Source organism: Ailuropoda melanoleuca, chromosome 5 (genome assembly GCF_002007445.2).
Source record: "Ailuropoda melanoleuca isolate Jingjing chromosome 5, ASM200744v2, whole genome shotgun sequence".
Taxonomy (NCBI): Eukaryota; Metazoa; Chordata; class Mammalia; order Carnivora; family Ursidae; genus Ailuropoda; species Ailuropoda melanoleuca.
In genome coordinates this window covers 123,357,894-123,374,001 of record NC_048222.1, presented here as the reverse complement: position 1 = coordinate 123,374,001, position 16,108 = coordinate 123,357,894, and the positions used below count along the sequence as shown (strand labels likewise).

Here is a 16,108-nt window from a genome sequence, read left to right as displayed (position 1 = left end):
GCTCCCCTGTTGGGGGCATATATAATTGTCATATCCACTTGTTGGATACATCCTTTAAGAATAATATAGTGTCCTTCTGTGTCCCTAACTATAGTCTTTAGTTTAAAATCCAATCTGTCTGATATGAAAATTGCTACCCCAGCTTTCTTTTGAGGTCCATTTGCGTGAAAGNGAGGTCCATTTGCGTGAAAGATGGTACTCCCTTTACTTTCAGTCTGAATGTATCTTTGGGTTCAAAATGAGTCTCTTGTAGACAGCAAATGGATGGGTCATTTCTTTTCATCCAATCTGCAACCCTGTGGCGTTTTATGGGAGCATTTTGGCCATTTACATTGAGACTGAACACTGAGAGATATGATTTTAATGATGCCATGTTGCCAGTAAAGTCTTTGTGTCGGTTGTGACTTTCTGTTCTGTATCACATTTGGGGCCTTTTTACCTTTATAGAACCCCCCTTAATATCTCCACTAGGGCTGGTTTCGTGGTTATGAAATTGGTTAATGACTGGCGATTCTGGAAGGTCTTTATTTCTCCATCAATTCTGAATGACAGCCTTGCTGGATAAAGGATCCTTGGCTGCATGTTTTTCTCTGAAAGAATTTTAAAAATGCCCCCCCCCCAACCCTTTCTCTCATTCCAGGTTTGTGTAGACAGATCTGACGTAATTCTGATACCTTTGCCTTGGTACGTGAGAAATTTCTTTGCCCTGGCCGCTTTCAATACTGTATCCTTGGATCTAATATTTGCGAATTGCACTATGACGTGACGTGGCGTAGGTTTGTCGTGGTTGAGCTTGGGAGGGGTCCTCTCTGCCTCTTGGACACGAATGTTTGTTTCCCTCGCTAGACTAGGGAAGTTTTCAGCTACAATTTGTTCAAATATCGCTTCTAGACCTCTGTTTTTCTCCACTCCCTCGGGGATGCCGATGATTCTGACGTTGCATAGTTTCACTGAGTCAGTAATCTCCTGTAACCTACATTCGTGGGCGTGGATTTTTTTAAGTCCAGCTTCTATTTTCGCTTTTTCTTCTACTAACCCATCCTCCAATTTGCTGATACGTTCTTCTGCCTCATTCACCCTGGCCGTCAGAACCTCTAGTTTTGACTGCATTTGGCTGATAGAATTTTTAATTTCTGCCAGATTCGCTCTCATTTCCGCCCTTAGAGCTTCTATATTCTCATTAATATTTTCGTTAATATTTTTTTCAAGTATACACATCATCTTGACCATTGTTACTCTGAACTCCATTTCTGATATTTTGGTTACATCTATATCCATTAGTTCTGTGGCAGAGGCCACAGACTCATTGTCTTTTCTTGTTGGAGGGGATTTCTCCTTCTCATCATTCTGATGAGGAGAGGTTGCGGGGTTGTCCAGAGCCCAAATTATTGACTGGGACCCAGGCCGTGCGCCCTTGTTTTATAGGGATCTTAGGGATGTGGGCTTCTTGATTTTTCAGCTGGCCTTCTGGGAGAGGGGCCTGCCGCGCCGATACTCAGGCAACCCTGTTTGGGTACAGTCTCCGTGTCTCCTCAATACTCAGCACTGGAGATGTTCATTTGTAGAGATCCAGGTTTATCTTCCTGCGTCTCAGGCTGATTCCGTGAATGTTCAGGCTGGTCTGGTACCTATCCAACTCGACTCAGGGGATCAGCTGAAAAAGGGCTCCCCTACTCCTCCGCCATCTTAAGCCCCTTCAGCCAAGTATTTTCAAGATTTGTTGAGTACAGACTAGCACCAAGTTTTTAAGGGGCACATTTTTAGGGAGAAAGCTTTGATCCTTAACATAGCACAATAATGACACACCAGAAAGCAGGATGCTGGGATCTAATCTCCAGAGCTCATTTTTGATAGCTAGTAATAAACACTTTTATATGAATGGTAGAATGTATAAATTCATGGTATATACAGAGAAACTCTTACAGGGAGGGTCAGATGCATCAAATGAGCCATTTGCTTTTTAAGTACTGCTCTGTAGTTTATTCCATAATTTATTATTAGCGAAAGACCTAATAGTTTGAAGACTTGGATTGTACCATTGGATCACTCTGAAAACAAAACCATTTCTTAGGGTAGCAAATGAATCCTTCCCCAAGGATATAGAAATACCATCTAGGAGTAGACTTGTGCACTACTGGTACAACATCACACACATCAAATTGCTAATGCCCAATATGGATGCTACTGTAAATATGTCCAGTATAGATCATATTCATAACATATTTTTTCATTAGAATAAGCATAAATTTTAATTTTCTACTTCAAAAATTATAAATTTATTGTGGTGTCCATATAATTCTCTATTATGATCAATAGGTGAGATGTGTCAGTGAAAATATTTTAGTAGCTACATTTCTATTGCAAAAAGATTGACTTGATTTCATATATATTCCTCAGTGTTATTTATATCTCCAAAGAGGAGAGATACAATTTATATATATAAATCTTGCCTAAAATCTAGTGCTTTCTAAAACTAGTAATGTTTTCATAAATTAAAAATGGAATAAGCACATGAACTTATAATAGTCTCATGCATTCTGTCATGGTTTACTTTGAATACAACAATCTCTTAGCATTTATAAAGGCTATTCCCTAAGCCCAGTGTTCACTGTTTGCTTCTTAAACATTTTACATGCTAGGCATGCAGTTAACATCTTATATTTGTTATCATATGAATAAAGCCTTATAATAATGTATGGGGTTTATAGGTAAGTGGAACGGATTGGGGCTGTGTGGGATTCAAATTCAGATTTGACTGACTCTTGAGTTAGTGCTATCTCTAATGCTGTGCTGCCTCCTTATGCGCTAAAAACATATTGTTTCTCAACATTATTAAATATATAATCCTTTTGTGAAAAGAAATAATCTTAATGCAAAATCTTGTGAAATTATTCCTATGTTGAAAATTAACATTTTAGTTTTGACATGTCTGAGCATACTAACACAATTTTAGTGACACAGTTTGAGACATGGAGAAAGTTTTTCTTAGTATATTCCAATGTAATTCTATTTCCAACTGTGTGGTTTAAACAATCAACATAGGAATATCATGCAAAGGTTAACTATAACCTATGAAAGCTAGATTTTCCTATGCAAAACCTTAAATATATGCAATGAAAACTTGTTAGGATATAATGCTTTCTCACATTTTTATAATTTTATAAAAATTATCATATAACCAGAAAGTTAACCATAATTATTCCTTTTTTAAAAAGATGTCTAAAGAAATATGACTAATCTAAAAATTCAAAGCACGTAAAAAATGTAACCTATTTAGTTTTGATAATCGATTTACTTTTGAGCAATCTTTTTCAATCTATTCAACCTACCCAAAATACCACAGAACAGGGGCTTTTAAAATTACAAAACAGTGCTCTGTCACAAAAGCAGGAGAGGTGATGGCTAGAAGAATCTGTGGATTTTGTTTTTTTGCTCCTGTCCTTAATAAGAGCATTCAAAGGATTCTTTCCATATATATTTATTTTGAGTTTATTAAAAACTGTTACACTGAACTAGAATGGCAGGATGAAAAGTAGTGATAATAACTAATATCCACTTGAATTTGAAAGGATAAGATCATGATAAGAATTGAAAAGGATGTTGAAAATATCTCAAGGACAGTCAAGAACTAGTAATTCAGGGACAGTAAGGAAATTAAAGAACAAAATCTGAGTATATTTCTAATTTGAATAAAAACGTATATTTGCTTCATACTTTACAGTTTATGAGACACTTTGATATTTACACTTTTTCATAAATAACCCTAGAAACTAATGTAGCTTTCATTCTTGTTGATAAAATTGAAGCTTGGAAAAATTGATTTATTCATAATCACATATTTGTGGGGCAGACCTTGGATTTGAATTTAGTATGTTAGCTTTTTACATACCCCAACTGATTCTTACACTGAAATCTTATGTCAGTCACTTACGTTTAGGAGAAAATTTTTTAGGTCTCTAAAAATGTATTTCGGTAGCTCATTGTTTAAGGACACTGATAAATATATAAGTCTAAGCTTATATTTTTCAAGATCTAAAAGGCTGTCAAATTAAGAGTTATGCATAAAAGATGGAGACCCCTCTGGGAGGCCATACATAGTCCTCTAAGATTCTACGTGAACTGGAAATAAAATGAAAATAATGCCTTCAGTTATGTGCTGAACGGATGATTTGAAAAGTTCATATTCTGAAATATTACTTAAGAAGCTTTGAGAACAATTTAAGTTCTTAGTGATGTCATACAAATTGAGTTTGATATAAATTCAAATTCATAGAAATGGTAAAAGAAATAAAGAATTAATTCACTAAAAGTAGAGATCAAATTGCTAAAAACGTGGTAGCAGAGTAAACTTCCATTAGTATAGATCTTTATAATCTGACTCCCTAAGTAGAATGTAATGTCTCTGATGGCAGGGCAATATTTGCTCACTTTTTTTTACTGATGCTAAAAGCTATTTTAAAAAATATTGCATAAGAAAAATAATCTTACCCGTATTTTTGGTGTCAAGTGATGATATTATTCTCTTGATTTTGAAGGAAATAATTCTATTTCCTTTCTTTCCTTTTATCTAAGAGGTAAGAAAAAATCACTAAATTACTGGAAATTTGGTAGCTTTAACTTATTTAGGGTTTGGAAGGTTGTTTATCAAAACCTAGTTTTTGAGGCTGGACAGAGAAGAGGGTAAGGTGTGAAACTGAAAAAAATCCTAGTTATATTGACTGGATTCAAGGTACAACTGGTGTCAAGATACAAACTTTCTTGACTGGGTTAGGCAGGGCTCTGTGACCTAACTGAGCATATCTACTGAGCATAACTGACCACGGCACACTGGCACGGTGTGTGTGTGTGTGTGTGGGGGGGAGTCTAAACAAATTTACAACCCAAAGTTTCATTTAGGCAGGAATGTTCCTTAGAAGATTGGTTGGTTAGTTTTAAATTGCTTATTCCATGAATTATTTCCATTTATTTCTCTCTTGAAGGCAGTTGACCACTTCATGTTACTATATTAAGCATTCCATTTTTTATGGAAAATTGTTTTCAAAAAAAATTGTTTTTAATTGAGAATTCAACAGGAGGCAATATAGCAAATGGAGATGCAATCTACGGGACAAATGAAGAGTCTGGCTTTATAATGGCGCAGGGACAGTTTATCTCATTACAGCACGGTATATGCGAAAAAATGCACACAGAAACATAAATGCAGGAGAAGTTCTCTTCTGATTGCTTCACTTTTCTCGGTTAAAGAGGAATTGAGGTTACCAAAAGAAAGTGATGGTAGGGTGGAGATGTAAAAGATCTGAAGAAGGACAAGAGGGTATGAAAGAGTTGCCAAGGAGAACAGAATCTACAGCCTGACCGCCTGGCAGCATAAACACCCTTTTTGTGATCATGAATTTAGAGTGAGACCAAGAGCATGGCTGTATGTTTTTGTCCAGACACTTTAAGCTGAATGGGTGAAGGTATAGGGAGGACAACAAACTGGATGTAACCAGAGCTTACTCGACAAAAGGAAGAAGAGAGAGTGTCAGGAGAGTTCAGGATGATTATCCCTGCTGACTCCTTCTAAAACTACACTCCCTTCTAAAAATATAAATACTACCTATTCCCTTTTTCTGCCTTATCTTTTTCTTCAGCCCTTATTATCTACCACATGTTATATTTAATTTCTCTTGTTTACTGTCTTTATTAGAATGAAAACTCCATGAGGGCAAGGATTTTTGTCTGCTATTGTCTTATTTTAAAAGGTACGATTCCTTGCTGGATAATGGCAAAGCAGTTTCACTACCTACGAATGCCCTGTGGTTTAACAAAGAAAAATGACTGGCTGGTTTATTAGCTAGCAGCTATTTTGAAAGGACTGGGTGCTTTGGATATAATTTTGATCTTTAAAACTGGTAATATTAATTTCTCATTATAATAAAAGGACCTTAAGGTGAGGGTGGTCTCTAAAATTTTTTTTCTTTTTTTTTTAATTTAATATATTTTTTAAAGCATATGTAATATGATTCCAATCTTATTAAATTCCCTCTCTACATACATTTATTCATTTACCCTTTCTTCTTCACCCTGCACCTAGGGACAGCCTTGAGAATATCAAGCAATATGGAATATCACCAATACCAACCATGATTATTTTTTTCTCCCTGAGATGTGAGATTTGTTCTTTCTGCTTTGGATTTCTAGTAATTCCTTGAATTTTCATAATGCCAATGATCACTTATGACTAAAAGTATTATACTCTAAAATTTTTTCTTAAGCAGAATAGAGTAATAAAAAGTGGGAAGTGATAAGAAATGCTACTGGGATACATGTAAGGGCCAGATGAGAAAATCCCTGTGGCCACCTTCCTAACTGGGGGTAGGAGGGGGTGGGAGAGTAAAATGAATTAGCAACATTTATAAGAGGCATCTCTGGCATAGAGTGCGGAAAATGGACTAGAGGAAAGACAAATTTAGGGTTCCAGAAATCAACCAGAAAGCTGTTGCAGGAATCCAGGTAAGAAATGAGGGTGGCCTGAACTAAGGTGCAGGTAGTGAGGATAAAGGCAAATGTCTTTGAAAAACATTAACGAGGCAGGACCAACCAGACTCAGCAACTGAAGGTGAAGGTACAGGAAAGGAGGTACAAGGAGAGGAGCCAGTGCAATCTCTGCTTGCCATTATTCTGTGGACCATATCCATGTTGTTTTCAAGATTCTGACTATTGGAAACCATAGGACCACTTCCCACAGTACCTGAATTTTAGCTAAAACACCATCAAAAGTCTATGAAAAAGAAATAATTTTCAGCGTTCAAAAGAATTAAGTTATGGTGGTGTGATGATAGGCAGCAGGACTGAGATTTTTTTGACACCAGACTAATTCTAGGAAGCTCATTTGAATCAGTCATACATGGAGCTACCTACTCTGCTTGCTCATAAAGCTGGCCTTACCTCCCAGAATTCAGGCTGAAGTGATTCTTCTTTGGTCTTGCACTACTGGTTAGCAGAAACTTCTTTAAAAAATTACATTTCAATAATTCAACTGAATCACCTATAGACATTTTACAGAATACTTATCAAGTGCCCAACACCTTGCTATGGATTTTATATTCACATAAACAGCTATGCTCATATATACATATTCATTCAACAAATATTATGTGACAATAACTACTGATGTATTGGTACCTGTGGATATACATGCAGAGTTCACAGAGATTTGTAATATATAACCAATGTGTACTTGAAATTTTAGAACAGGAGTTCAAACACGAGTTTAAACATAAATAATGCTAGACATATTGTTTTGTGTAATGTTTCATTCTCTGAGAGTATGATCCTGATTATGAGCAGTACTAATTTTAAAAAACTTATTTCACTCGATCTTGGTGCCTATGTCTTGGACTATGTATTCCTTTATCATCAATAGTTTTTGTAATAATTATTAGAATGGGTAGCATTTTCAAAAGTTTATGAGATGAGAAAAAAGTTTCACTATAAGGCAGTGGTATAATTATGGGAATTTATGTTTCTTAGTCTCTTGAATAGTGGGGACACATACTTTATCATGTTTCACAAAGTTCAAATGAATTTCAAAAACTAAAATTATGCATAAAGGATAAAAATTGGAAGGAGAATTTGTCCTAGAAAAGAAACAATAATTGAAAAAATCAATTAGCTTTCATTCATATATTCATGCATATGTTCTGAGTATCTACTAGGGCTGGACACCCTTTTATGGTCTAGGGATATTGTGGGGAACACACGAGACAAGTTCCTTTATAGAGCTGATATTATTGTGAGGGAGAAAGAAGATAAAAAGTGTAAAGAAATAAATATATAACACAATTACTGTTAATGATGAATGCTATAAGGAGAAACAAAAGTGGGTAATGGGATGTCTTAATTTAAGAGCAGGGCCTTGTCACTGAGTGGTCACTCAGATATTTTTTATACAAATTAAAGTGAGTTTTTAGGTATCTGCTTTTGTTTCTGGAAGTACCTGTATAAATCTGCAAACTGAAGTATTAGATACTTTAAGTTGCAATTCTGAACTTAGTTCCGAACTTCATGGCATCATGAGATAGCCAAGATGCAAATAATCTTGCTGAACACTTTTTTTTTTTTTAAAGATTTTATTTATTTATGTGCCAGAGAGACAGCCAGCAAGAGAGGAAACACAGCAGGGGAGAGGGAGAGGAAGATGCAGGCTCCCAGCTGAGGAGCCTGATGTGGGGCTCGATCCCAGAACGCCAGGATCACGCCCTGAGCCGAAGGCAGACGCTTAATGACTGCGCTACCCAGGCGCCCCTTGCTGAACACTTTTGAAGGTGTACTAAAACCCCAAATCAGAGCAAATTTGGATATTTTCAGGTAAGTTTACTAATACAATAAAGTATATAAAATTTTAATGTGCTTATATTCTTGCAGAGTTTATATCATCTTAATAAATCTACATGTAATTTTTAATACAAAGATAATATTAAACCAAATTGACTTATTCACTTACTTTTTTCCCCCGAGCATTATGGAAAAATCAAGTGTAATGAAACCCACAAAGAAGTGGCACTGCCTTTTTCTTAAGCCTGATGCAAAATATCCGCCAAGTGACAAAAGCTTTCTCTGAGTAGATTTACAGTTTCTAATCATCAAAGCATACTGACTGAAGAAAAAGCTATTATGTTAGAAAATGGGATGTTAAATCTTTATAGGACATCCTCAGTATGGGAAGTCTCTCCCTAAGCAGTTACAAATTGTGCTACATTTTTCAAGATGTTTTTAAGATCCCAGCTAACATGACAGGCACTTTTTCATCTCTCATTTCAACACTGTGATATAAATAAATCATAGGTAGGCACTTCTGTCCTATTAAAATAATGTGTCCTTATATCCTAGGCTTATGATTCCATACTATTAGTTGCTTCAAGGTATAACATAGTTGTTTTAAAATGTTGTCTTAACTCAGTTTTGAGGCCCTAGCTAGAGGCCCATCAGTTTCCCTTCTTGTGCAGCTGATTAAATTCACACTCCCAACCACTTTGCTTATTGGGTTCTCAAAATTGGGGCCACTATGCAGCTGCCTTAACTGACCCAGGGCCAGATATCAGACAACCAGAGCCCACTGAAATCATTCAAATTAGCCATTCATAAAACTATTTACTCTGCCTCATTCCTTCCATGGAAATTACAAAAAAGGGACTTGGCCACTGTTCCCCCTACTTTCTCTGCCTTGTGACCAACCCTGGCGCTTGCCCTGAGTGGCCCTGTGTTTGCTCCCAGGGAACTGTGAACATAAGAAATTAGAGAACACTTTCCCGTGTCTCTCTCTTGATCTGTGGCTGGCCTCACTATATCTCAGTTAATACAGTTAAAACACAAAGGTACACAACATATTTTAGTTAAGAAATAGTACTAATATCAATTGCCAATGTTTTTAATTAGAGGTATTATGTTGTAAAAATGCAACATTGGTTCTCATGACCCTGATGCTAACTAATTCCCTGTAACAGTTCTAACTGATCTGCTTTGCAGCTACAGTCCATTTCAACTTCCAGGATAATATAACTGACCAGAGACACATGTAAACTCTGTATAAGACAAAAATTATCTAAATATTTTCACCAGGTTTTCACCAAGACACATCAATCACTGTGCTAAATTAGGCGGATACTTTAAAGAGTATATGCTTGGATCCAGTAAAAGCACATGAAGCCATCCAGGTTAATCAATTCATAAAATACTCTACAACACTTTAAAAGCATTAAAGAAATGAAATATAGCAAAAAGTCCCAAGATAATTACTGAGTGGAAGTTTGTAATGAGAAAAATAAGCAGAACACTGGAGCACCAAAGCTTCTTATGCCCTGGAAGGCATTTACTATACCCCACATTTAGGATCTGGCTCTGTTATCACTCAGATAAGGGGGTGTGGGACCACACCCAACATTTATCTGGGACCCCAAGGGGGTACTCCTTCGGGATAAAGGTGAACCATATCTTAATCCACATCCCTCCGTGCAAAGTCATAGGACTATAGAGAAACTACTTTGGTCATAAGCAAAATAGGAGAAGAAAAAAAAAAACCAAACAAACATTCCTGTGAAGTTGTGGCCATAGACCAGCCATCTTACAGATTTACCTCAAGAACAAATACCCAGAAGGCCAGAAAGCCTACCTTCCGTCATGTGGTCAAAACCAGAAGTGCTCTACGGCACCCAGAAGTAGCAAAGGCAAAGCCTCTCTAAGTAAACTCCATAACAAAAATTTTCTAGGGCAATTACTAGCAAGTAGATAGAGAAACCAGACAACATGCATAGAACCAGCAGAAACAAACCTGTTTGATACTGAACTTATCAGATGTAGACTTTCAAATAATGTTTACTATTTTAACAGAAAAGTGAGGCAAACTTGGAAATGTCAGCAAGAAACAGGAGGCTCTAAGAATGTAAAATGGCAGATATGACAAAGTTAAATAGAACTTCTAGTAACAAAAAAACCTTAAGATAAAAACTCAATGGACACATATAGCAGATTGAACATAAAAAGAGAACTTATAAAATATTAGATTTGAAGAAACTGTCAGAATACAGCACAGTGAAAAGAAAAAGATGGAAATAAAGAGAGATATAGGAAGGTAATATAAAAGTCTAACATACCTTTGAGCAGAGTCCCAGAAGGATGGGAGAGAGGGAATTGTGCAGGGGCAATATTTGTTTTGTTTTTAAAATCAACCTTATTGAGGTACAATTATGGAAATAAAATGTAGTCATTTTGTGTATAGAGCTTGGTAAGTTTTGACAAATGCATATACCCACATAACTACAATCACAGTTAATATACAGAATATGTCCCTCACCCCAAAATATTCCCTCATGACCCCATGCAGTCATTGTCACACCCCCAGCCCTAGGCATTCACCATACTGTTGTCATTAGATTAGAAATGTCTTTTTTAGAATTTCATGTAAGTGTGATTGTACAGGGTGGTGCACTCTTCTTTGGCTTTTGTTTCATCTCATTTTTGACAATCATCCATGTTGCATTTAACAGTGGTTTGTCCCTTTTATTGCTATGTGTTTATCCACACAACTCTTGATGGACATTTGGGTTGTTTGTCATTTATGGCTATTACAAATAAAGCACCTACAAATATTTGTACACAAGTTTTTTTTTTTTTTTTTGTCTATGAATCTGTTTTCACTTCTCTTGGGTAAATATCTATGGGTACAACTGCATGGTCATATAGTAAGTACATACTTAACTATGTACTAAACTGCCAAACTGTTACTATCATTATTGAATGGTAAGATTTGTTTTTAATAATCTGAATACAAGTTCTTTGTCAGTTATACTATTTGCAAATCTTTTCTCACAGTCTTGTTTTCATTTTCTTAAATGGTGACTTTTGAAGAATACAGGTTTTTAATACAATGTAGTCTATCAATTTTTTAAATGATTTGTTCTTCTTGTGTCCTATGTAAGAAATTTTGCTTACCACAGATTTTCTTCATGTTTCTTCTAGAAATTTTGTTGTCTTCATGTTTAGGACTATGATTCATTTCAAGTTACTTTTGTATATCGTGTGATGTAATGGTGTTGTAGGTAGCCTCTAAAATGCCCCCCCCCATTTCCCTACCTCCTGGTGTTCAGAAACCCACAATCAAGTGGGGGGAAGGGGGCTATACTCAATGACTTGCTTCTAATAATGGAAAAAGGTAAAAGTGATGGGGTGTCACTTTAAGATTAGGTTAAAAAAAGACCACAACCTTTGTCTTCCTTTCCCCTCTCTCCTTCCCTCCCTTTCTTTACTTCTTTCTTTCCCAGTTCTCACTCTGAGGGAAACGAGCTGCCATGCTGTGAGTACACATGTAGAGAAGCTCAGGAGGCAAGGAACTGACATCTGCCAACACCTCAGTTAACACCTGAGGCCTGCCATAGCTTTATCCTGAACTTAAGAGTGAATCCTCCCCTTTGAAGCCTTGAGATGACTGCAGTTTCATGACCGATCCTGAGTCAGAGGCATTCTGGTTCAGACATGCCTGGATTCCTGACTCACAGAAACTGTGAAATAATAAATGTTGTTCTAAGCCACTAAGTTTTGGAGTAATTTGTTATATAATAATCAATAATATAAAGACTTTTCATCAAATATAGAAAACTTTGGGCCATTATTTCTTAAAATACTCCTAAGTCCCACCCCCACCCTTCTTTATACTGCTTGACATTGTCCCTCTGGTCACTGAGGCTCTCTGCTTATTTTTTTTCCTGCCTTTTTTTCTCACTATACTTCATTTTTGGATAGTTTTTTTTTCTTTTCTGTCTTCAAGTTCTTTGATCTGTTCTTCTGCAGTGTATAATTTGTTGTTAACCACATCCAGTAAATTAAAAAATTACCAGTATTATAATTTACATACCCAAATTTTCATTTGGTTCCTTTTTGTATACTCCATTTCTTTTCTCATCTTCTTCATGTGTTCCTTTAAATCATTGAGCATATTTATAATCACAAAAGTTCTCCATTAATTGTGCCACCTCTGTCACTTCTGAATGTGTTTTTCTATGCACTGCTTTTTCTTCCTGGCTGTGGGTATCATTTTTGCTTACCTAGTAATAAAAGTGTTGGATTTGTTCTTGCAGGCAGTTAAATTACTTGGGAACATTCTAGATGATTTTGAGGCTTGGTTTTAAGTCTTGTCAAGGTGAATTTAGAATACCTTTTTTTCTGGGCTGGTTTAATTCTATTAATAAGGTGAAGTGATTCTGGAATCTTTACTGCATGCACTATGTATTAACAAGGATTCTCCACTCCAGCTGGGCAGAACTCTAATATCTCCCAGTCCTATATGAGCTCTTGATGTTTTTCAGCTTACAGCTCCCCTGTCATTGTCTGCCTGGCTTTTTTGAGTTTTATTCTATGTATGAGTGAGAAACACATTCAAAAGGACTACGCAGATTTCTGAAGCTCTTTCTCTGTGTAGTTCTATCTTCTCTGGTTCTCTGCCTTGCAAATTTCAGTTACTCAGGCATCAGACAAGGCAGTGGCTGAGATTATCTTCTCTGGACCATGGTTCTGAAAGACCCTTAGGCAGAAAACCAAGGTGATTCTACATTTTATCTTGTTTCTTGTCTCTCATGGATCAGAAAAACTATTGTTTCACACATTTTGTCCAGTTTTCTAGTTGTTTCTGGTGGGAAGTTAAGTCTGGCACCAGTTTCTCCATCATAGCAGGAAGTAGGAATTCCCAGAGGCCATATCTAAAGAGTTGATACCCGGCAATTTCCTGAACCAATACTACTCTACACTATGAAAAGGCACAAAATATAACAAATGAAATGAAACCCATACTTAGATATATTACAGTGAAATTACAGAAAAACAAAACATTTTAATGGCCACAGGAAAAGAGATTACTTTCAAAGGAGTGACAAGTGAGATGGACAGATGATTTCTATACAGAAAAAACAGCAGTCAGAGGTTAACAGATTGTTGTTTTTAATTTTCTGCAAGAAAATAGCTTCAACTTGGAATTCTGTCAGCAAGCAAAATATTGTTCAAATATAGACATAAAATAAATATATTTTACAAAAAGAAGTTGAGAATTCATCACCAGCCATATCCTCACTAAAGCAACTTCCAAAAGATATAATTTAGATATGAGGAAAGTAGTCCTATCTGGAATGTTTGAGATATAAGAAGAAATGCAGAACAAAGATGAAGGTAAACTATATGGGCTGATATAAATAAAATCTAAATACATAAAACAATTAGTAGGGTGAAATAAAACACTACAAAGCAGAATTTAAAATCTGGCAACAATAATATATAAGTTGGGCAAAGGAAATAAATGGTGTTAATATGTTCCAAAGTTCTTGTATTATCTGGCAGGAGGATAAAGGCTTTGATTAACTTTAGACTTTCCTATGGTAAATAATACTGCATAACTTCTAGGGTAACAACCAAAAGAATACAGAGTTATTTAATTTCCAAAGGTTAGGAGGAGAAGTGGAATGATTAAAAAAAAACAAAAAACAACATCACCAAGTCAATAAAAAAGATGAGAAAAGAAAGAAAAAGAAAGCAAAGATGACAAAAATAGAAAGTACTAAAAAAAAATACAGATAACAAATCTCAATATACTTTGGATTACACTGAATATAAATGAACTAAATGGTCTAAAACAGAACCATATACTGTTTCTAAGAGACAGATCTATGGAAAACAGAAGTAATTAACAAAAAGATAACTAAAATATTCCCATAAGTTTAGAAATTTAAAAATTTCTAGAAGAAACATGAAGAAAATCTGTGGTAAGCAAAATTTCTTACATAGGACACAAGAACAAATCATGAAAAAAATTGATAGACTGCATTGTATTAAAACCTATACTCTTCAGGGGCACCTGGGTGGCGCAGTTGTTAAGCGTCTGCCTTCAGCTCAGGGCGTGATCCCAGAGTCCTGGGATCGAGCCCCACATCAGGCTACTCCGCTGGGAGCCTGCTTCTTCCTCTCCCACTCCCCCTGCCTGTGTTCCCTCTCTCGCTGGCTGTCTCTCTGTCAAACAAATAAATAAAATCTTAAAAAAAAAAAATAAAACCTATACTCTTCAAAAGTCACCATTTAAGAAAATGAAAGGTACAAATAATACCAGCATCAGTAATGCAAAAAGGGTTATCATTACAGATACTTCAGACATCATATATTATGAACACATTGCGTCCAAAATACTTGAAAATTTAGAAGACATGGATACATTTAGAGAAAAATATAATTTACCAAAACTGTTTCAAAGAAGAAATAGAAAATTTGAAGAGTTCTATAACTGTTCAATGGAATCAACAATCAAAGATATTACATAGAAATCCCAGAACACCATCACCACCACCACTACTCCAGGCCAAGAGAACTTCATTGGCGAGATCTACCAAATATTCAAAGAATAAACATTTCTAAAATACAAAGTTTATGAGAAAACAGAAAAAGCACCAGTTTCCAATTTCTTGAGGCTGGCATAACTTAGATACTACAACTTAACAATGCAAGTTCAAGAATGGAAAGTTTCAGGTCAATCTCTCTAGTGAACGTAGATGAAAAAAATACTAAACAAAATACTAGCAAGCCAAATCCAGCAATACATAAGGAGAATGCATTCCAACTCTGTTGGTTTTATTACAGGAATGCAAACTTGGTACACTAGCAAAACTGATCTATAAAATTTATCCCACTAACAGATTAAAAAGAAAAAATAAAATGATTACCTCAACTAAAACAGGAAAAGCTTTTATAAAATTCAATATTTATGATAAAAACTAAGTAAAATGAGAAGGAAACTTCCTGAATCTAACAGAAATTATCCCTCAACACAGAAAACATCATACACAAAGATGAAGATTGAAAGCTGTTCCTTCTGAGATTGAAAAAAAGGAAAGAGTCCTTGACTATCACTCTGATTCTGCACTGTACTGGAGGTCTCGTCAACGTAATAGGTGAGAAAGGGAAATAAAATACATGATGACTGGAAATAAATAAAATTGTTAAATTCAGAGACAATATAATTATATATAACAAAATTCAACACATGCATAAATTTCTTAAATTATAGAAAACAAAATGTGCAGTTATGAACCAAAGTTGTAATAATACTGGCTTTTAGACTAATTGCTTTTTAAAAAATATATTAGTCTTTTAAATCAGGTAAAAACTAAAAAAGTAGAGTTATATTTTGTTTCCTATATAATGTAGGAGACCAATGCATTTTGAAAAATTGTTTATGTTTTTGGACACAATGCAAAAAGGCATAATTTTGTGATATCAACAACTGAAAGGAGTAGGGATAGAGATATAAAGGATCAGAGTTTTTGTATGTTACTAAAGTTAAACTGGTATAAACCCAAATTAGAGTGTTATAACTTTAGGATGTTACATGTAATCCCCATGGTAATCACAAAGAAAACAGCTATAAAATATACACAAAAAGAAATGAGAAAGGAACTCAAAGGTTTCATTAAAGAAAATCAACTAAACATAAAAAGTAATGCAAGAAATGAGAGACAAAAAAGCTGTGAAGTATACAGAAACAAAAAGGAAGTCCCTCCTTATCCTTAAAAGAGGAGGAGATTCTGGAACACACTAC

General features: G+C 35.4%; 1 protein-coding gene across 7 annotated transcripts in view; it reads right to left on the bottom strand.

Moving 5' to 3' along the window:
* The window catches only part of SCLT1 (sodium channel and clathrin linker 1), a 210,684-nt gene that overhangs the window by 38,217 nt on the left and 156,359 nt on the right, over positions 1 to 16,108 (bottom strand). The window contains exon 20 of one of the 7 annotated variants that reach the window (XR_859292.3): positions 4,489 to 4,567. The exons of the other annotated variants lie outside the window; for them this stretch is intronic. The gene's annotated coding sequence lies outside the window, so the exon portion shown is untranslated. The remainder of the gene's footprint in view (positions 1 to 4,488; positions 4,568 to 16,108) is intronic. 7 annotated transcript variants of the gene reach the window in all.